Source organism: Astatotilapia calliptera, chromosome 19, assembly GCF_964374335.1.
Source record: "Astatotilapia calliptera chromosome 19, fAstCal68.1, whole genome shotgun sequence".
NCBI lineage: Eukaryota > Metazoa > Chordata > Actinopteri > Cichliformes > Cichlidae > Astatotilapia > Astatotilapia calliptera.
Genome location: NC_137440.1, coordinates 11,763,951 through 11,786,890, shown reverse-complemented (window position 1 = coordinate 11,786,890; position 22,940 = coordinate 11,763,951). Strand labels below are relative to the sequence as shown.

The 22,940-nt window shown below is 41.8% G+C and overlaps 1 protein-coding gene across 6 annotated transcripts in view; it reads left to right on the top strand.

Annotated features, from left to right (window-relative positions):
- The window catches only part of dlgap2a (discs, large (Drosophila) homolog-associated protein 2a), a 209,580-nt gene that overhangs the window by 61,750 nt on the left and 124,890 nt on the right, over positions 1-22,940 (top strand). The window contains exon 1 of one of the 6 annotated variants that reach the window (XM_080294022.1): positions 1,715-1,990. The exons of the other annotated variants lie outside the window; for them this stretch is intronic. The gene's annotated coding sequence lies outside the window, so the exon portion shown is untranslated. Of the gene's footprint in view, positions 1-1,714; positions 1,991-22,940 lie in introns of those variants that run through there. 6 annotated transcript variants of the gene reach the window in all.

Below are 22,940 nucleotides of genomic sequence, written 5' to 3'. Positions count from 1 at the left end.
ACAAATAAGTCAGCACGGAAAGCCAATATTTGTAACATGTAACAATGCTTTTATGAAAACATCAGTCTCATAAAATATAATGTGTGCTGATGTCACTGTAACGTGTTATCAGCTTTAATAAATTAATAATATAAAGTTCATAAGTCCAGTATTGGTTTGTTAGCACGGTGGCTAGCACTGTCACCTCACAGGAAGAAGCTCCTGAGCCGCCAGGCTTGTAGACAAGCTGTGGACCCAAGTGCAGATGCCACCCGGAGGCGAGGAGTGAAAATGCAACAGCAGCGTTTTATTTACACAATGCAACAGATCAGAAGGAACTAAGGAAACCCTGGCGACGGTTGAAACTAAAGAATTCACTCAATTAAAGTCTTTTGTTGGTGAGGCATTCAATGTAATATAGGAATTCTGAGTTGTACCTCACTTCTAGTTCTCTTGAATGCTTTCATAGCTAAGGATAAGGTTTGTTTCTGACTTCCTGAATTAGCGTTAAAGGTTAGTCTGGTGTTTTCCTAGTTTCTTTGCCCTCTTAATAAAGCACGGTTTAAGCAATCAAATTCTCTGGTCACGCTGGTCATGTTGTCTCCGGGGTGCCCCCCGGTACAACAGCCGTCCCCCAGCTGTGTGTTTTGACAACCGATTTACAATAAAGATCAAATGAAGCTATGAAAACATGAATCCACCAGGTAACATGTGATCAAACGTTGCTCTGACCTGAGCTCATTATAAACCCAGACAAACAGCCATTCTGACCTTGTCGTGTCCCCTGGTGAGCTGCAGAACAATATCAGTATTTTGTATGTACCCACCTTTTCGGTGAGAGGGGATTGACTTTTTTCTGTGGGTTCATATATCTCCCCGCTCTACCTGGTCGAGCGCTGTTAGAATGCACGTGGGTTAGCTGGCCGGCTCTCTTGGCCAAGACTATAGATTTGGATTGACAGCTTTTCCATCCTGTCTGCCGCTGTTAATCATTGAAGGATTTCGGCTGCCGGCAGGCAGCTCTGCCAAGCGACCTTGAGCCCTGCTGGGGCCGAAGGACTCTAACTAAAAGCCTGTTCCCTTGTTACAGTACAGCAAGCAAGAGACACTTTAGCCAGGTGGCCCAACTGCTCCATAAGAGAGATTATAGCAAAATGTGCCACATTGTCAGAAAGAGTTTAACATGAATATCCATGTGCGGTTAATAGAATGAATACTCCTTGTGCATCATTTGACTTCCTGTGGGAATGCAGTGTCCGTCATCACCTTGGATCTCCGCTGTACAGATTTATATAGCTGGAAAATGACCGAGACAGCACAATAAAGAGAAATAAAGTAAGGAAACAAAAGAATATGACAGCTGTTGTTAGAGATGATTCAATAGTTTGTCCACAGCAACTCTGAAGAAGCTGGAGAATGATAGCAAACATGAAATATTTGTTGCCAAGAAGGGGAAAATATTAAATGTTGTGCAAAAGAGAAGTCAGATGGAGGTCGTGCAGCAGACATAAGCCTTTCACCACGTCCTACAACGATGCTCTGCTCTGTCTATGCTCTCCATAACTCTCCATCTGTATGAAAGCAAAAGAGCAGGATCCACACTCCAGTCCCAGGTTTTCGCTCCAGCCGTGCTTTTGGAACCAGCAGCAGTAAATGCCTGTTTTGCCTGCCTCGCTCCTCTCTCCCTCCCTCTCCTCCTTTGCTGCGCGCTACTCTGCTCTGCTGCAGTGGATGGTCCTCACGTTGCGCTCGCAACTCGTCTTAGTGGAGGAGATCTGAGCATCTCGCAGCCGTTTTGCCACCCTTCTTTGCCTTTTTAGCCGTTCCTTTTGCCAGCCCCTTACCTTTTCTCAGAAGGTTTGGATCAATGTGAGGCAAAAGTCATAGGATAGATGAGAGAGCTCAGGAAGTCTTTAATCTCATGCACTATGACTGTCTAATCTTCTGCTGTCTCCAGATGACAGAGAAGCTTGTGGTCCTAGATGCCTCCTGCTTTTAGACTGTGTGCCAGGTAAGTTGTTTCTCTGGCTTCATGTTCATTCATGTTCGTCATGTGTTTGTTGTGGCAGGTTACAGAGAAGCTCCGTTTACCCATTTCTCCCTGAAGGAGGCTGATATGTTGTCATGAGGAGATATGTTGGTGGAAGTTATGTACAAACACAAGTCCAACACAGGCTGTATGTAACATATGTGCACCTGTCTCCAGTTTTGTGCTTTTAATAGACCAGCTGAGCTTCTGTGCAAAAAAAAAAAATCCTGCAGCAACTTAAAACTGTTAGTTCAAAGACTGAGGCAGCTCTGTTTACCTCCTGGTGCTGTAAAATGGTTTGCACGTTCCACATGCAGCCATAAATGATGTGGGCTGACGGTAGCTCCATAAATGTGTGTTTGAGTCCCTCACTGTGGTTTTTGGGGAGGGGAAGCAGTGGCAGAGGTAGTGCATACACAGTGCGGTGCAGCAGGGATGATAACAATGAGATTCTGTGACAGCGCTGTGAGGAGAGGGCACTGCTGTGGGTGTGTGAGTGTGTACATGTGGGTGTGGGGCAGTGTTGTATGTGTCTAATGTAAAGTTTCAGCGGGCTGGGCTCTGTGTGGGCGGCTTTTGTGAATGAAGTGCTTTTAGTCTGAATGCATGCGTGTGCATGCGTGCTTGTACTGTTGCGTGTGTGTTTCCCTTTCAACGCTATCGTTTGTCGCTGCTCCGCTCACTGTGGTTGTGCCCTCACACGTAAGGGCACGCGCTCTCTTTTGGGAAACACTCGTCCGCGGCGCAGCACCGTCTCCTCATCAGGTATTGGGTGGCGTTCCGCTGTGGGTGGTGACTTGGTGACGAATTACAACCTGGGTTCCCAGGTTCTCACCTACTGGTGTAAATCAGCTGCTTGGTGGAGCGCAGAGCCACAGCAGCCAGTTAGAGGAGATGCTTTGGATGTTCACTGCTGCACTGCAGACAGACTCTCACACTGAATCTACTTAGAGACACGATGTTATTCAGCCACAGACAGCGTGGGCTCAGTAAAGAGGCTCTTTATCTATCACTTCACAGTATTTAAACAGATGGTTGTAATCCAAAGTGACATCCAGCAGGCTGTGTGGTGTTTTTGCAGATGCAGGTGGACCGATCCCCGGGGAATTATCACCCATTGTACAACTGTGCACATAATGCCACTATGCTAAGTAATGACATAATCTAAACGTGTGAACTATAAGCACTAAATGCTTCTTCTGGCTCGTCTGCCATGCCCTCCCCCCGGGCAGTGCTCACTACTTGTACAGGATTTTCCTCACACATGTACTCTGTTGTATATTATTATTGTGTATAATGCTGCAAGCTGTGTGTGCATGTATCAGGACTCCATGTCACACTGAAGTGTCACTGTACTGCAGCTGTATGCATTCACCCTCAGCTCACCTGCTTGATTTTCAGCCTTTGCAGTTAAAACAGGAAAAAAAGCAACCAAGTGACTCAATGCATGGAACCAGTTTAAGTGTCAGTGAATTTCAGTTCATGTTCCAGACCCATAAATAATTGAGTTTCTTCATGGATCAGTAGAGTACATGAGCACACATATGCAAAGCTTGAAGACTTCAAAGTCACAAGTTTCCTTACTAACCATAATGAAGGAATGTGTCTTTTTGCCATATTTATTAGACCAGAATAAAATGCAGCAGCAGAATTTATAACAGTATCCAAAGAAAAACAAATTGAACTCCATATTCTGTAAATTGAACATTAACTCATTCTTAAACTCTTAAACTCTTAAACTCTTCAAACGAACGCAGTGACTACAGATAAGATTACACAATCTGCTCTTACCTCTCTTTTACTTAATGCGCTTTAATGTGCCTCCATGATTAGCACATGTGTTTAAACACGCGCTTCCACTCATCACCTTCACAAACTGTTTTGCACAAAGCCCAAGTAATGAAACACAAGCTGCCAGCATCTTTGTGAAGCAGTTTGCACTGATCTTTTGCTTTAGTATCAGAAGTGGATCCACCACCTGCACCGACACCATCATTTCCCATATTTTGAAAGGTTCATGCATGTTAATAACAACACCCATGTATAAACCAGCTTCATGCTCTGCTAAGCTGCTGGGCCATTACTTTATTCAGTACCAATTTGTTTTCGGCAAGCACTAAACTTGAGAAATCGTGTTTGTAGTATGTCACCTGGCTTACAATAACACGGAGAATAGTAGATTGTCTTGTCAGATAACTGCTCGGTGTGGCTTGTCCCTTTCAGCACCCTTAGAGGAAATTAGGATGAAGCAAGAATTAGACAGATGCAGCTGTTAGCCCCGCAAAAACCATTTTATTGCACAAAATGTTTTTTCTTTTTTTACACAATGATAATGCTGTTTCCTGAGGATGATTGGCGTGGCCTGTGTTTGGGCTGAGGTCTTTTTATCTTAGCTAGTTTGGCCGTTTCACTTCTGTTTGATGCACCGTCTCAAAGCGCCTGCATGAATTAAGCAAATGTTTTCCAGAAGAAGCCAGTAAAGAATGAAAAATGGACCAGTGGGTATTATTTTACATGCTGTGGTAGGACTCGACTTAAGCGGGCAAAGAAGTGCAGGAGACTGATGCTGTCTAGTGTAGCAAGTGATTTATTCACCATTTTGTGGCCCAAACAATATTTACAAAGAAACAAATAAGAAACTCAACTCTATAATTAACTCAGTTCAAATAAACATAACTGAACTTAAATCAACGGAAATTAAGGTCAAACTGCACACAGCTACACTGACCTGAACCTTTCTCCTAAAACACCTGAGTTCTTCTGCTTAAATAGTCCACTTAACCAAACAATTTCTCCTCTGGACTATTCCATTCAGTAGGTAGGTAAGATGAACATGATTATATTCAAACGTCTACTACTCCTCTTTACTGGCAACATAAACTCTGGTGTAATCAATACATATTACAACAATAAATCTATTTCTTCTCAAACCCTCTAAAATCAACTTTATTAAATTATAAGAGTTCTTCCCCTTCCCCCAGCAGGTATAAAGCAGGAAGTAAAACTACATTTCCTCCTTTTGTTTCTGCAAGACAGGTAGGTAAGGTAAGTTTAAACAATACAAATTAACAGTTGAAATAAAGAACATGTTAACTTAACAAACTTGTAGGAATTGATTTAAACCAAGATGTTATATAATCTGTAAAAGTGCAAAACATAAACAAACCCGGGATAGTAGATGTTTGCCTATTGCAGATTACATGTGAAATATGGTTAAATCAAAACAAGAATGTTAACTAAGAATATAGACAAATGGTCTTCTCACCCACTTTGTCACACATGCAAAATGATAAGTGCAGTAAAGATTGCACAGAAGCCTTCTGAGTGATCTTGGCGGTTCGCGTCAGATACAATCAAACACTTAAAACAGTCGCCGGCTGTAAACAAATCAGAGGGAACATGACAGCATGGAAGGATTCCTGCAGCCTATCATCTCTCTGTCTTGACATGTAGCTGCAGCAGTATGGAATATCACCATCAGCACATTGTAATGTCAATCATTTCCTTCTACTGTACTGCATATTAGGAAACTCCATAATGGCTGTAACAAGGAGCTTTTAATTTAATTGTGCAAAGGCCTGGCAGTCAGACGCTGTGCAGGAAGCGAGGGAGCTTGAAATGATTATTCGCCTGCAAAGGTTGCAGACAGGTTTTGGAAAACACTGATGCTACAGTAACAAATCAAGTTTGCAGTGCCCAGATTTCAAGGTTGGAGGTTGATTTTCAAAAAGGAAAAATATTGCCACAGTCCAATAGTGACCAGTTACTGGAACGACAGAGAAGGAGAGGAGAAGTGGTTGCATACATTTAATGCGGTACAGCCTCGGGGACTTTACTGCAAAGGAATGCATTCCTCTGAAGACTTCATTTGTTATGCATCATCATTTCAGCAGCTGACATGGATGAAAGCTGTGGCCGGGCTGTGCTTAGGATAGTCGCTGAGGATAATGCTCCGGATGAACGTGTGAACTGACGCACAGATGGTGGCCCGGCACCGACAATAAGTCACCAGTCAGTGCGGGGCATCCCACTTGCTGCAGATGATGAGCTGCTGATATGAGTTGTGTCCTTTTTGTTGGTCGTGAATGTGTTTGCGTGAGGCGTGCTATCTAATGGGATAATGGCTTTGCTGGGATAATGGTTTTGACTCCAATCAGAGTCCAGCTGACTCCATCAGCGCTCTCATTTTGGAACACTTACCCAAAAACACACATACACAAGAACACAGGCTGGATGCTATTGAGGTTCTGAGCAGCCGCCTCTTCAGAGGAGGCTTCTCTCCCAACAGAGAATCTTGAACTGAGCCCAAAAACAAAAATAAGAGAAGAAGAAAGCCTTCTGTTCTTCTTCTGCCTTGGCATCTCTCCCCCTTCTCCTTCTCTGTGTGTCTGTCACTCACCAGCGCTCTCAGTCCACTATAGCTCTGCTTTTATCTCTCTCTCTCTCTGTCCCTGGGCAGTCAATAGGTTGCACTGCATCCTGAGTCCGTGCCAGAGCCCAGCCTCTGAGCCACAGGTAAAGCATTAAAGCCAAATGACTCATGCACTGAAACAGAACAAGCTCTTTGCTACTTGAAAGCACTGCTTGGGCTTGCTTCTTAAAAGTTTCACCTGAATAAGCTGCTCCAACTGCGATGCTTTCTCCCTTTAGCTGCACCGACAGTTAGCTGACACACCTTTGTGCCTCAAAGTCAAAGGATGAGGTAGCACAAAGGGCTGTGTGTGTGTGTGTGTGTGTGCGTGTTTGTAGAAACATGAATTACAGTTTTTGTTTTCTTTGTTTTTTTAGAATTATTAGGTGGAGAATAAAAATAACTTACCGTTTATCGTTATTACCATTAACACGACGTCTTGAGACGGATCACTCTGATGCTGCATTCACTTGTTGTTCTGCTAAACTCAATAAATGTGCCCTGTAAGTAAATCGACCTGACTATACTGGACTCGGAGTTTAAATAGGCAATTTGGTCAGATCACAAGTGCAATACAGTATTAAGCTGATTATTGCACAGAACTCATTACACTTGGCTTCCTACCTTTCTAGCTTATTAGAAAAGAACATGAATAACCAGTTTATATAAAATTATTTTAAATCCACACTAATGCACAGTCATGCCAGTGCCTTCACTTTGTAGCTCTGGTTTAGCTAAGATTTGGATCTTTGCTCCTTCGTTCACATATTTCCATCATATATTATGGGTGAGGTTGGGTTATATTTAGGCAGCCTGGGGCTATTTGGTACTTGGACTGCTCTGTTAATTTAAAGCACCTTAAATGCAGTTTAATGTAGTATTTCATCATCACATTGTCATCGATTGGGGAGACTTCATTGCCATGGCAATGATAATAACCAGCGTCAGCGCGAAGCTGAGAAATTAACAACTATGTGACGTTTTATTGACTCATACATCCACCTGGGCTCCCTCTGGTTACACCGCACAGATCAGAGTGATTATTACTCCAGTGAATATTAAAATATGTCATTTTTGGGAATTTGCCAGAATGACTAATGCTCTTCTTCATGTGAGAACAGTTTTATTTCAGAGAGCCACTTCTGCGTTATCCTCTTGTCCCCCTGCTGTCCTGGAGATGTGTCATCCAGTGCAAAAACCTTCGTTTGAAGCGAAAAAGTTCACTTTGACATTACAGACGAGTGTCCAGTATGTTCCCAAAACATAGAAAATGTGATTAATTGGGGAAATGCTCACAGTATAATTCAAAAACAATAAAAATGTGTATAACCTATGGGCTCAAAATGTGGTCATAAATATTTTGTACTTGTAAATCGGTTTTGTACTTGTAAAAAAAATTTGTCCATGCGTAAAAAAGATTTGTGTGTGTAAAAAAAGATTTGTGTGTGGACTTAGCCCAAAAAAACCCCTGCAAGTTACAAGTACGAATTTTGACCCTATTTTTCTTCCTTTAAGCTGATTGGTCAATGTCATGTCAATCATAAATTAAACAATCCAATCAGAGAACAGATGGGTTTGGCTGTCGGAGGGGCACTTTTTTGAACTGCAGGTCCTTGAAGGGTAATCTCTATATAAATATCCGATAGCAGTTAGGTCCCCTTACTTTCAGCAGCTGTTGAAAGGATAAAGTTGTGGTATGTCAGTGGTTAGAAATACCATTATTACTTTAGGATTGCCACAACGTCAGGGCTGACCCGGGACCACTGCTGTGAGTCACAGTGCGCAGCATAAAAGTCCTTTCACATCGGACGCAGGATGTGCTGCTAATGCTAATTGCTAACTAAAAGCAAAGGATCCAGAATTTGTTGCTGGCTGCTGGGCTCTGTGGGTTTTTGCAGCAGCTCTACCTGTACTAGATGCACCTGCTCCTTGTCGTTTTTATCTCTGACTTTATGTGAACTACAAGAGTTTGTGGGGTTTTTTTGCTAGTTCTTCAAATGTTCAATAAAAACATATATGCTAATTCATAACGAAGAAAGCTTTGTAATGAAAACACTGCGCTGCCCCCCCCCCCCCCCCCCCCGCGTCCGCAGCGCTGTTGAAAAGGCTGTGGAAGTCCCTGTATTAAACACGTAGTCCTGTGACAGAAAAATCACCAAACTCGGACGACCACAGACTGTTTTCCTTCATGGTGATGAAGGAAAACGCTGGGTTGGCATGTAAAAGGGCATTTATTCCCTTCAAAGACCTGGGGTCCGTTTTTCGTACCTCACTAAGTAAGTTAGCTGGATTTGATTGTTGACGATTTCGCGTGATCCTGGATCGTTCGGTTCCCCGAAGCTCATCCGGGACTTGCTGTCATAGCAACAGATCCGTAAGCGTAAACCTGCTCGGGAGCAGGCTTACTTTATGTAAACAGGATTAGATCGCGGCCACTCAGGTATGTCCACTTCATTTATACGAAAGCAACAGCGATATTTTACCACTGTTTTACCATAAATAAATATTATCAATGTAACTAAAGATAATGCAGTACTTGATTCTTTTATTGATTTCATACAGATACATACAGGTCATTTCCTAAAAAAAGGGAAATGTACTATTAATCATTCTATTTCATGTATTTGATTATTACAGATGTAATTCATATTTTAGAGTAGTAATAGTAAATTACTGCATGTAATCAAGATGAGAGACCACGGCTATAAAAGCGAAGGTGGATTTGGGAAGCCTGTCGCAGCCATGTCCTGTCCGTATACGCGAGCAGCCCATTGCGGAAGGTGCAAGATTGATAAGGAGAGTTTTCAGAATTCCGCGTATATTGCGGGATAGACAGGATCCTTTAGCTCAGCGCGACAGTGTGCTCATAGAGAGATATCGATTTTCCCGTGTGCGTATAATTTACTTAACCAACTTGTTGACGAGGGGGTGCAGGACCACCACCTGTCTTTTTTTGCTCTGCCCTTTTCTTGGTTGCTGTTATAAACAAACAAACAGATTATTTCAGAGTCTCTTTTCAAGAGACTAAAAGCAATATAAGTGATAAATATTACCAGTCTGTAGAATATTCTTATATTTCACTTTTACTTGTTCCCATGTTCTAGTGGGTCCTGTTGTGGCTCTAATGTGAAAGAGGATATAATGTAATATAATATAATAAATTTACCCTACCGCCTACTGGTGTTGGCCAGAGGGGCCGATGGCGCGATATGGCAGCCTGGCTTCTGTCAGTCTGCCCCAGGGCAGCTGTGGCTACAACCGTAGTTTGCCTCCACCAGTATGTGAATGTGAGAGTGAATGAATAGTGGCATTGTAAAGCGCTTTGGGTGCCTTGAAAAGCGCTATATAAATCCAATGCATTATTATTATTATTATTATTAAATTACTTACGAGTTTAATTTGTCAGCAACTTTCTGCCAGCCCTCTCTCCTTGCTTTTGCAGCCTTTGCAGTGTTCCCTTGCGTTTTAATTAAACTCTGAAACTCCTGAAATCCCTCAATCAAGAGTTCTTGCTCTGCTGCCGAAAAATACAGAGCGCGCTCCTTCAACATTTTCGCCGACCAATCAGAGGGTTGCCGATCAATGTTTCTACTATCGATGCGTAGCCCCTGTTAAGCCACCCGGTGATCTCACATTACTTCATCCAGCTATACTAATCGTCAACAACAGGTGTGTTCGGAGAACCGGGATAGCGAGCTCAAAGTTAGCGCGATGATTTGATCTTGGATGTAGTAAGCGAGGTACGAAGAACGGACCCCTGCAGTTCAAAAAAAGCGCCCCTCCGACAGCCAAACCCATCTATTCTCTGATTGGAATGTTACATTTGGGATTGACACGACATTGACCAATCAGATGAAAGGAAGAAAAATAGGGTCAAAATTCGTAGTTTTAACTTGCAGGGTTTTTTTGGCTAAGTCCACACACAAATCTTTTTTACACACACACAAATCTTTTTTACGCACGCACAAATCTTTTTTACGCATGCACAAATCTTTTTTATGCATGCACAAATCTTTTTTACGCATGCACAAATCTTTTTTACGCATGCACAAATCTTTTTTACGCATGCACAAATCTTTTTTACGCATGCACAAATCTTTTTTACGCATGCACAAATCCTGATTTACAAGTACAAAATATTTATGACCACATTTTGAGCCCATATATAACAGGCTGTCTGTTAGAGTTGTACTGAATGCTACACAGTCAGTGTGTATTACTGTGTGCTGCACAGGCTGCTTTCTCCATGCTAAACATCATGCACTCATGAGTGTGAAATATCCGCCACCTAAAGTGTGTCAAATACAGTAATGATGCAAGACCATCATCCAGCTCGTTTCTTCACTAAAGTTTAAATTGCCGTGTTTGTTTGACACCGCAACGCAGGGCCTTGCTCCCTTAGTTGCCATGGAGACACCATTAGGCAGTGGTGCCGCAACGATTTTTGTATTTCTTTGCATAACCCCATGCCAAACCATGCTGGTTCTCGGGGACTCGCCCGTGCCAACCGCGTGCGTGGGTGGATAGATGGGTGCACGTGCATGTTTTTGTGACTGAGAGCGAGTGGGAGAGAAAAGAAGAAAGAGATCAAAACAAGGTGGGAGGGATTGAGAAAATTAACACAAAAAAAGGGGCGAAAGAGTGACAAGGAGAGAAATGAATGATGGAGTGCACTGGAAATGCACCCACGCACGTGCACTGGCATATACGTGCTGATCAGACACACAGTAGCTGTGCACGTACGCCCCCCAGCAGCCATGACTGGAGTACACGCGTGCGAGTGAGCACGGTGACTGTGTGGGTGGAGGGATGCCGCAACAGTGCATCTTATTTTGCCTTCAGTTTGATCCCTGCAGCCCCCTCACGGGAGCTTCTCACTGCGTTACTTCAAGCCGGTTCACATGGTATGATGCCAAATGCAAACTCGCTTCCAATTTTGTCGCGGACGAGAAGCTGATAATGACTCCAGTGGTTTTCAGATTCCTGAAAAGTGTAACGACTTGTTTTATGAGAGGAATGGCTACATATTGATGTATGGCACAGCGCAGCATAAAAAGGGCTCATTCAGTTACTCGTGCGTAGGAAATGACTTCTCTTCATAGGCTTAAACTAGTCCCATAAGACTATTTCCCTTAATGCAAATAATTATTGGAGAGGACCAATTTTTTTTTTCGCAAGCTGCAGCTGTTTCCTGACGTTCATTACTGAAAGACAGATCAGCCTGATTTCTTCTTCTGCTACAAGTCTGAAGTGAGAATGACTGAAGAGAGATGTGTTAATCAGATGCGATGTGTTAAAATATTATGTTTCTGCAGGACAAATCTGGCTTACCAGGTTTGCATGATGTCTGAAGAGACTTTCAGCCTAATATTTTTAATATGTGCACAGTGAAATCTTCTGTGTTGCATTGTCTTGCATGCATTGTTGCTTTTGGTCAGCAGATGACACTGTTGGACACATTTCATGAAAGCACTGTAAATGTGGCACGGTGCTGTGGTGGTTAACACTGGAAGGTCTTGGGTTTGAATCTATGAGCTTGGGTGAGGTCTTCAAGTGTGGGGTTTGCGTGCACTCCCCGTGCCTGCATAGGTTTTCTCTGGACACTCCAGCTACCTCCCACAATCCAAAGACATGCATGTTGGGTTGTCTGGTCATTTTAAATCGGCCATAATAGGGTGTGAGATTGTGAGTGGCTGGCTGACCTCCGCGTTGGCCCTGCAGTAGATTTAGTTTAGTGTTTTTGTTTTTGCCTTTTCAGTTTGGACTCAGTGGCTCGATGGTGTAGTGGTTAACACATTTGCCAGCACATGAAAGGTCTGTCATAAAAACCCAGCCTCGGGGGACACAAGCACAGACAAATAGGAGGGTTGTGAGAAGAACAACATCCGGCGTAAAATCTGTGCCAAATTATACGTGTTCATCCATCTGCTGTGGTAACCCTTTGGGAAATAAGGGAGCAGCCAAGAGTTAATTTTAATGGTTTAATTTCCCTTTCCTTTTATTAGTTTTAGCATTAGTTCAGCTACTTTCATTATTGTTGTAATAAACGTGGGTGGTATTGATTAGCAGCAGATTTAAGTTCTGAAGAGAAAATAATAATACACATTAGTCACATTAGTTCTGCTGGTTGTGTAGAAATAAAAATATACCCAACTGACTAAAACTGAAGACATTTCCCTTAATTTTTTATATGTACATTTGTTTATTGTATTTTGATTTGTCACAAGATCAGCAGTGTAGTGTGTGATTCCACCATGTGATATAATGTAGAGATGGAGACCAAAGCTGTGGCGCTTTGGTAGATGCATATGAAAATAGACGAGCTGGTTTTCTCTCTGTAGTCTATAAGTGCAGGACGACAGGGTCCCTTGATGGCACAGTACTTGTTCCAGAAGATTGCAGCAGCAAAAACTGGAAATGATTAGGCTTTCTGCCAAAAACTTTAGAAATACCTGTTATTGTGTTTGTGTTGGACTGACGCACTACCAGTATATCAGTACACAGCTCCTTTTAAAAATAAACCAGGTAATGAGAGGGGATGGAGTCCCTGCTATAATTCACAAAAACACACCTTAAACCTGATAACATGTAAGCTGGTGAAGGTATGTTGTTGTTCTAATTGAGATTATCTTCATTTGATCTGTGAAATACTCAGAAGCCCTCAAAGGACTATTGTAAGACATAATGTTAACTACAACATTTTTAATAACCTATAATATTTATTTACAGTCCTCCTGTCCTTTACGCCTTTCTGAACTACAATATTTATACTGTATACTGTTTATAAGATTGGGGAAACCTGCAGTCAGCTGAGACTGAAGAAGCCACTTGGATGAGTGACGAAACGTTTCTCCCACAAAACGCCACGTCCAGATGAACAGAATCAACTTTTGGAGAATTAATACTAGGATTTTATATATGATCAGTTTCTCTCTATTAAAAGGATACATACCACAGGCTTTCAGGGGATTCTAATTAAACTGCTACTTAAAAAGACTTACTTGACCCAGCTGTCTTAGTTTATTATAGGCCAATCTCCAACCTTCCTTTCATATCAAAAATCCTTGAAAGAGTAGTTGTCAAACACCTAACAGATCATCTGCAGAGGAATGGCTTATTTGAAGAGTTTCAGTCAGGTTTCAGAGCTCATCACAGCACAGAAACAGCTTTAGTGAAGGTTACAAATGGTCTTCTTATGGCCTCTGACAGTGGACTCATCTCTGTGCTTGTCCTGCTACATCTCAGTGCAGAATTGGATACTGCTGATCATAAAATTTTAATATATTAAATAGAGTACGCTGGTGCTATTAAAGGAAATATGCTGGAATGGTTTGAATTGTGTATATATGATAGACTTGGTGATGGAGTTCCACAGGGCTCTGTGCTGGGTCCAGTACTTTTCACGTTACACAATGTTCCCTTAGACAGTATTATTAGAAAGCGCTGCATATATTTTCATGCAGATGATCCAATGAAGCCAGATGCCACAAATCAATTAGTTAAAGTGTAGGCATGTCTTAAATACATAAAGACTTGGATTACATCTAATTTTCTGCTTCTAAATTCAGATAAAACTACACAGCCCTAAACATCTTAATAACATGGCATCTAACCAAACACTTATTCTGGATGGTGTTACCTTGGATTCCAGGAACGCTGTGAGGAATCTCGGAGTCATTTTTCACCACGATATGTCCTTCAAATATGCACGAATGCTATCGTACATCTGCACAATATCTCTAAAATCAGAAACATTTTGTCCCAGAGTGATGCCAAAAATATTACTTCATTTTATAACTTCTAGACTGGATTTCATGATCCTGGGTCTTTAATCTATTATTGCGAGTTTATGGACTTTTAGTTTGCTTCTTAGTTTGCATATTGTTAACTTTCAGTAGTGTATTTAATCTTTAATCCTTATTTTCTTTTGTTTTGGAGTTTATTTTTTCTCTTTGTCAGTTCCCCTGTTGTTTAGTTCAGTCTTTTATCTGGATTTCCCTATTTAGTTACTGCTTATCACCTTTTTTATTTTGGTAGTCATTTGTAGTTTTACTTTCTCTCATGTTGACTTTGATTGTTGTCACCTGCGTTTCATTACCCAGTTGTCTCTACTTTCCTTAATTGCCCTCTTGTGTGTATATAGCAGTGTCTTCCCATCTGTATTTGTCTGTGTTTGTTGCTCTTCATGATGTGACCCCTTCCCCTTTATTTTAATGCATCTTAAAGGGGATGCAGTTGGTGCAGACTATTCAATTCAATTCAATTCAATTTTATTTAGATAGCGCCAAATCACAACAAAAGTCGCCTCAAGGCGCTTCATAGATACAGAGAAAAACCCAACAATCATATGACCCCCTATGAGCAAGCACTTTGGCGACAGTAGGAAGGAAAAACTCCCTTTTAACAGGAAGAAACCTCCGGCAGAACCAGGCTCAGGGAGGGGCGGGGCCATCTGCTGCGACCGGTTGGGGTGAGAGAAGGAAGACAGGATAAAGACATGCTGTGGAAGAGAGACAGAGGTTAATAACAGATATGATTCAATGCAGAGAGGTCTATTAATACATAGTGAGTGAGAAAGGTGACTGGAAAGGAAAAACTCAATGCATCATGGGAATCCCCCGGCAGCCTACGTCTATTGCAGTATAACTAAGGGAGGATTCAGGGTCACCTGGTCCAGCCCTAACTATATGCTTTAGCAAAAAGGAAAGTTTTAAGCCTAATCTTAAAAGTAGAGATAGTGTCTGTCTCCCGAATCCAAACTGGAAGCTGGTTCCACAGAAGAGGGGCCTGAAAACTGAAGGCTCTCCCTCCCATTCTACTTTTAAATACTCTAGGAACAACAAGTAAGCCTGCAGAGCGAGAGCGAAGTGCTCTAATAGGGTGATATGGTACTACAAGGTCATTAAGATAAGATGGGGCCTGATTATTTAAGACCTTGTATGTGAGGAGCAGGATTTTGAATTCTGGATTTAACAGGAAGCCAATGAAGGGAAGCCAAAACAGGAGAAATCTGCTCTCTCTTTCTAATCCCTGTCAGGACTCTTGCTGCAGCATTTTGGATTAGCTGAAGGCTTTTCAGCGAGTTTTTAGGACATCCTGATAATAATGAATTACAGTCGTCCAGCCTGGAAGTAATAAATGCATGAACTAGTTTTTCAGCGTCACTCTGAGACAGGATATTTCTAATTTTAGAGATGTTGCGCAAATGGAAGAAAGCAGTCTTACATATTTGTTTAATATGTGCGTTGAAGGACATGTCCTGGTCAAAAATGACTCCAAGGTTCCTCACAGCATTACTGGAGGCCAAGGTAATGCCATCCAGGGTAAGAATCTGGTTAGATACCATATTCCTAGGCTTTTCAGGGCCGAGTACAATAACCTCAGTTTTATCTGAATTAAGAAGCAGAAAGTTAGCAGCCATCCAGGTCTTTATGTCTTTAAGACATTCCTGCAGTTTAACTAATTGGTGTGTGTTATCTGGCTTCATGGACAGATAGAGCTGGGTGTCATCTGCATAGCAGTGAAAATGTATGCTATGTCTTCTAATGATCCTGCCTAAGGGAAGCATGTATAATGTAAACAGAATTGGTCCTAGCACTGAACCCTGTGGAACTCCATAATTAACCTCAGTGTGTGAAGAGGACTCTCCATTTACATGCACAAATTGGAGTCTATTAGATAGATATGATACAAACCACTGCAGTGCAGTACCTGTAATACCTACAGCATGTTCTAATCGCTCTAATAGGATATTATGGTCGACAGTATCGAACGCTGCACTGAGGTCTAGCAGGACAAGCACAGAGATGAGTCCACTGTCAGAGGCCATAAGAAGATCATTTGTAACCTTCACTAAAGCTGTTTCTGTGCTGTGCTGAGCTCTGAAACCTGACTGAAACTCTTCAAATAAACCATTCCTCTGCAGATGATCTGTTAGGTGTTTGACAACTACTCTTTCAAGGATTTTTGATATGAAAGGAAGGTTGGAGATTGGCCTATAATTAGCTAAGACAGCTGGGTCTAGAGATGGTTTTTTGAGTAAAGGTTTAACTACAGCTAGCTTGAAGGCCTGTGGTACATAGCTGATTATTAGAGATAGGTTGATCATATTTAAGATTGAAGAATTAATTAATGGCAGAACTTCTTTGAGCAGTTTTGTAGGAATGGGGTCTAAAAGACACGTTGATGGTTTGGAGGAAGTAATTATTGAAGTTAACTCAGAAAGATCAATTAGAGAAAAAGAGTCTAACTTAACATCGATGGTACTAAGAGTAGCTGCAGATAATATTACATCTGTGGGATGATTATTGGTAATTTTTTCTCTAATGATAAAAATTTTATTTGTGAAGAAGTTCATGAAGTCATTACTAGTTAACGTTAAAGGGATGGTTGGCTCAAAAGAGCTCTGACTTTTTGTCAGCCTGGCTACAGTGCTGAAGAGAAACCTGGGGTTGTTCTTATTTTCTTCAATCAGTGATGAATAGTAAGATGTTCTGGCTTTGCGGAGGGCTTTCTTATAAAGCAGCAAACTATTTCTCCAGGCTAAATGATGATCCTCTAGATTTGTGACACGCCATTTCCTGCTGTCTCATAACATTGTACAATTACTGTACAAGCATTGAGTGTATTTTTATGCTTTGATCTTCCTCATTTGGTAAGGCCAACGGTCAAAATTGGTCGTGCATAAGAACTGAAATTGGCTTTTAAATTTATAGCAGCCTTCATGATGGACTACTGTGCCTTTGAAGCTGCTGCTCTTTTATTGCTATCAGTCTTTTTCTGTGCGTTGAATTGAGACACTAAGCTCTGGCAACCATTTCAGTATGAACTCTGATTTGAGGACCCATTGTGCTCCCTATAGACAGGCAGCCAGGGGAGATTCTGTGGGTCAAAGGTGAGACTGCACACTCATGGAGAAAATGAAGTCATCATAGCTAGGATTTGAGAATTAAAGAGACGGAGAGCAGCAAAGGAAGTGTGAGTGTTGTCATCTGCCGAGATAACAAAGAGCCTGGTCAGGGGTGTCTTCCAGGTTAAAGTCCACTGACTGAAACGTGGAACGTTTTATATTTCCAGCTGTGAACGCTGTAATGCAGAGAGCATTTTTACACTAACCGTACTGATAGCTAAACCAAACCAAATCCAGCATCTTTCATCATGCATTTGCTTAACTAGCTTAGATTGATAACTAATCATAAGGCAAAGAACCCCAAAGATGCAAGCGTGTCTATCTTTGAACGCAGCGACATTCAGGGGCAAAGTAAGGAGCTTACAGTATGCCAACATTGACTTTAATGAACACTGAAAGCGGTCATCATCCAAATAGTTTATGAACACTGACCCTCTGGAGCTAGACTGTCCCCAGGAGACTGGTAGTTGTACCTTTTCTGCTTGTCCTCTATCCAGAAGACTTTTTCTATTCCTCATTTACTTTGTACATGTTTTCTCTTATCTGCCCACGTCCACAAAGCTCTGCACATATTCTTCCTCTATGTCCTGAGTATCTCTTCCTCTTGTTTACTCAGTGAGTTTTTCAGCAGCATAAGCAAAGCTTTTTTGGTTTTGTTTTTTTCCTGGGAAATTATTTACTCCTGTAAATCCTTTCTGAAAGTCTCCCTTTGACTTTTGGCCAAGAAAGGACTTAATGCAAGTGTGCAGTTTTGATACAACAGACATCAAATCGCACAAACCGACCATCCAGATCTCTTCAAAGGTAATCCAATGTTCCCTCAGAAGCCCTGCTCGTGTCGCTCTCTGTCCATGCCTTCAGAAACCTTACATTAACACACAGATGGTGCATGTGAGACCAGCTAAGGGCTGTATGAAGTGCCACATTGTGATCTAGCCTGTTTGTTAATGAGCAAACGGTTGCTGCTGCCACATCACTAAGCTACGTGATAAACTGACTAATTAGGTGGATGTAATATGTGTAAATCAACTGTTTGAAATTCCAACAAATAATAAAGTTGATTTATGTTTGTGTGATGTTGTCATGACCACGCAAAAGGGGATGTAGAGTAGGGCTGAACGATATATCGCATTTGCGATAATATCGCGACATGATCAAGTGCAATTTTCTAACCGCAAAGGCTGCGATTATACTCTGGACATGTCCAAATTCATGGGCTGCATCCTCCTGAGGCCGCATTTGTAGACCGATTACGTCACAGCGACGCGCCAAGGGCTGTCCAAATTCGTAGACTCCTCCGAATGCAGCCGACAAATGCGTCCTCCTTTTCCCCGAATTTGAAGGATGGGTCGGGTGTGTCCTTCGTGGCCTACCATATCCCAGAATTCATAGCGCGGCCCAGCCAAACTCCAGTTTCCAACAATGGCGGCCGCTACTAAGTTTTAAAATTACTCTTACTAATCTTTCTGGGTCACAAAATAAACTTTTAACATATTTTCAGGCGAGAAAGTAGTTGTGTAAACATCAAATATCTGCTCAGTTTATCAAGATATCGCATATTTGCAAAAGTGCTTCGACGTTTTCAGAGACGTCTTCTACCCACCAGCTCGATAGCTAGCCGGGAGCTCGAGGGTTACTGATGCGGCCGAGAACGGCACAACTCCCGGCACATCATGTTCAGATCACCGCGGACTTTCGCTGCTCGGGTTAAACGTAATATATAATTCACTTAGACAACCTAAAAATGTTATTGTTGGGCTTTTTTCAGTGTTTTGTTTGTTCGTGAGTAAATCGGTTTGGCTGAGATTAAAGTTATTAGATTATTAGATAAAATAAAACTTTATTAATCCCCCGGGTGGGTTCCTCCTTGGTTTTCACACAGCTGACTAAACGTCAAACAGAAAACTGATTAAACAGAAGTGTGAGACGGTCGAGAGTTTACTCCAGTGTCTGGTTATATTTTAGATAGCAAGGAGCAGACGGCTGAGTTTATTAAACTCCACCGAGACAGCGGTGACGCTAATCAGAAGACTAGACTGTCCAATTTCACAGCCTTTAAATTTTAAAGGCGTGTTTGTGTGTGTGTTTATACAATTGCTATTATGTTTGCACTTTATGTGTAATGTTACTGACTGCAGAGATCAGTAAGATGTGTGTATTTTTTATTTATTAGTTTTATTTATTTAATATTATTTTTTAATTGAATGACTGTCTAGTAGTTCACAGATGTCGAAAAACTGAGTGTGGTAAAGCCACTGATTTTTTTTAATGTATATTTCTGCAATCTGCACATTGTACTGACTTTCATTTTAATGTTTACACCAGGGTTCCTTGTCAGCACTTTATGCTCAGATGTTTGTAAGCTAAAAATAAACTATTGTGTATGTTCAAATATACTGTTGTGATTGAAGAAGTTAAATAAAAATGTCAGTCATCAATTCATGCATCACCTCATGTCATCATAACAGAGGTCTGTCTTCCAGGAAAGAACAGTTTAAAATTAATGTAATATAGTATTGGCCATACTATATGATGTATTGCTTGTCTTTGTTTAATAATACAGAAGACAAAGACCTTAAAAAATAATCGCATCGCAATCGCAATATTGGGGCAAAAAAATCGCAATTAGATTATTTTCCATAATCGTTCAGCCCTAATGTAGAGTTAGACGGTTCACTTTGCAGTCTGCATACAGCAGGTTTGCAGATGTATTAGCATCACATTGTAATTCATTAGTTACGCCTGTTTCACTGTTTCTTAATCACGTGGCATCAACAGTGCACTTAGACATATAGACTGATCACAGAGGTCAGAGGAGATGGACCAGACTGGAATCTGATAGGAAACCAACAGTAATCCCAGTAATGACTTGTTATAACCAAAGTATGCAGAAGAGCATCTCTGAATGCACAACGTGTCAAACCGTGAGGATGATGGGCTGCAGCAACAGGAAACCAAATCGGCCGTCGCTCCTGTCAGCTAAGAACAGGAAACAGAGGCTACAAATCACAGAGGCTCACCAGAAGGTGACAACGGGAGCCTGGAAAATCACTGCCTTGTCTGATGAGTCTTGACATTGAGATGGTAGGGTTAGAATTTGGTGTAAACAGTGTGAAAGCATGGATTCATTCTGCCTTGTACCAACAGTTCAGGCTGCTGGTGGTTTAGTACTGTGGGTGGGGGATAGTTTCTTGGCACATTTTGGGCCACTTGGTACCAGCTGCACACACAGCACACCTGAGTGTTGCTGATCATGCCTATCCCTTCATGACCACAGTGTACCATCTTCTGACGGCTGCTTCGAGCAGGAATTCACTGTACTCAAACAGCCTCCACAGTTACCAGATCTTAGAGGCACCTTTGAGATGTGGTGGAATGGGAGATTCTCATCATGAATGCAGCTGAAATCTCTGCACCAACCATGAGATGCTGTCATGTCAGCATGGACCAAAATCTCTGAGGAATGTTTCCAGCCCCTTGCTGAATCTGTGCTTTGAAGAATTAGGTTCTGAAGGCCAAAGAGGGCATACGCAGTATTAGCAGCAGGTTGCTCACTGACACAAAGTGCACAACGATATGATTGGTTTATGTTTCCTAGTTTAATAGATATTAATTCTATGACCTCATTAGACAATTTCCCAAAGAGTTTCTAGTTCTTTCTAGTTATTATCTAGAACATACGGATCTTTTCACAAGTTTTAGAATCAATGATGAGTAAAATAAAATGGTCTAAAATAAAGTCTCAACACCATGCAGTCTACAGTCAGCTCATATACTTGCTATTCAGGGTTCTTCGAGAGGTTTCTCTCTCGCTTATAACACCTCTGACCATTTCAGCATAAAGTGACAGATCTGAAGGTACCTGAAGAGATTAGAACAGGCCAGATCATATTTCTTCCATAAAGTGTCAAAGCTGGAAAAGTGGTCAGCATCACAGAGGGCTGTGAAATACCTCAGACCCAGTCTTCTCCATTGTGAAAAGGTCAAATCCACTATGGAGGGTGGAAAGAGAGCCCAGAGAGAAAACTGTAAGATATTTAAAGTAAAGGCAAAATTGAATCTAAATTCTAAGAGTAGCAAGGACAATTGGGTTAGAGGAATGGCAGGACAGTCCTAATGGATGAGATGACTATGCCAAGGCAGGAAGAGTAGATAAATGACTTGGCTGAGGCACTGAAAATGCCCAGGTCTGTCTCAGGAGTATTAAACCAGAATGAAGCCCAGTAATAATAGCTAAATACATAATAAATATATTTAGGAAGGCATTCTACATCCTGAGGGCACTGGAGACTTTGCTCACTTTCAGCATCTTACCTGAGAAAATGAAGCTAAAATAGCCCGTTCTTTTTCTCCAGACCTAACACGTGTTTAATGGGCACTTTTTTTACAGTAATGGCTACATTAAGGCATTATGCTTTGCGCCTCCAGGTCTTTGTGAGGCTGCTGATGTTTCACGTTTTCTACAAATTTCTAAAAACAAAAAGGAAAAATGGACTTGTGTCGAATCAGGAGTCTTTGTAATTGTAGTAATTATTAGCTTTTCATAAGTAATAAGATTTAAGTAAAAAGCCAAACGCTTGCAGTAGCTGAACTTTTCATTTCCAGTCAGTGGTCCAGTAAGTCCTTTCCAGCCCTTTGGAGAGCTTTTTCCTCTGGACTAGAAGTGATTTGGTGAAACACGCAGATAACTGGAGCAGAAATTAGATACATGTAGACTGATGGTGTGGCTCCTCATAATGGATTGTGTGCATGGGTGCAGATGCAGCAGAAAGCTCATTTCCAACAGGAGCACACATATCAACAGGCGGGATGATTTTACCCCACCCGGGGTGTTCAAAACATGTCTTTTAGTCCTTTTCAATGAATGAGATGTTGAAAAACATCCACAAGCCACATTTCTAAACCCTGACCAAGACTGCCCACTGTCACCGTTTGTTTTCCTCACATTAGAGAGAAGGTTGTTGATAATTGTCCCGAGAAAGTGACCAAATGTGCTGCCACGAGCTACAGCAGTGCAGAATATATGAGTCACTTTAGTGCCATCTATTTCAGCTGCTCCTGGCCTTCACAGTCAGTCATCACAAGAATGCAATTACACCCACTCCCCCAAAGCTCCTATTAATAGCTGCAGATAAATCATCAATGCGTTCGACAATACAGATGAGCAATGATGGCAATGACCCGAACAAATCAAATCTTATTGTCCAACAAAAAACACAAACAGTTTTCACATTTACGCCTTCTCCACGTGGGCTCTGTAGGAACGTGACACCTCTGGGACGATCCGGTGGCGATCTAACTCCTTCATTTCCAGGTCGGCGTGAGCTGAGCAAAACACATCGACAACCACCACCCCCTCAACCCTCTGACCCACCCCCTCATCCTCCTGCTCACAGCTTATCTGTAGAGGATGGAGCCAGAGACCTGCTGACTAGTAAGAGGCAGGGTCATTAGGCCAGGTGGTGCTGCTGTGATACCTGCTGTGCAGCACATGTCTGGCATTAACACCTACAGACATGACTATAGATAAGCACAACTCGGATCATTAATCATTGTTCCAGTAAACTGCAATCAGGCCTTCACCTGTTGTGCCGTGGAAGGCTCTCCTCTCC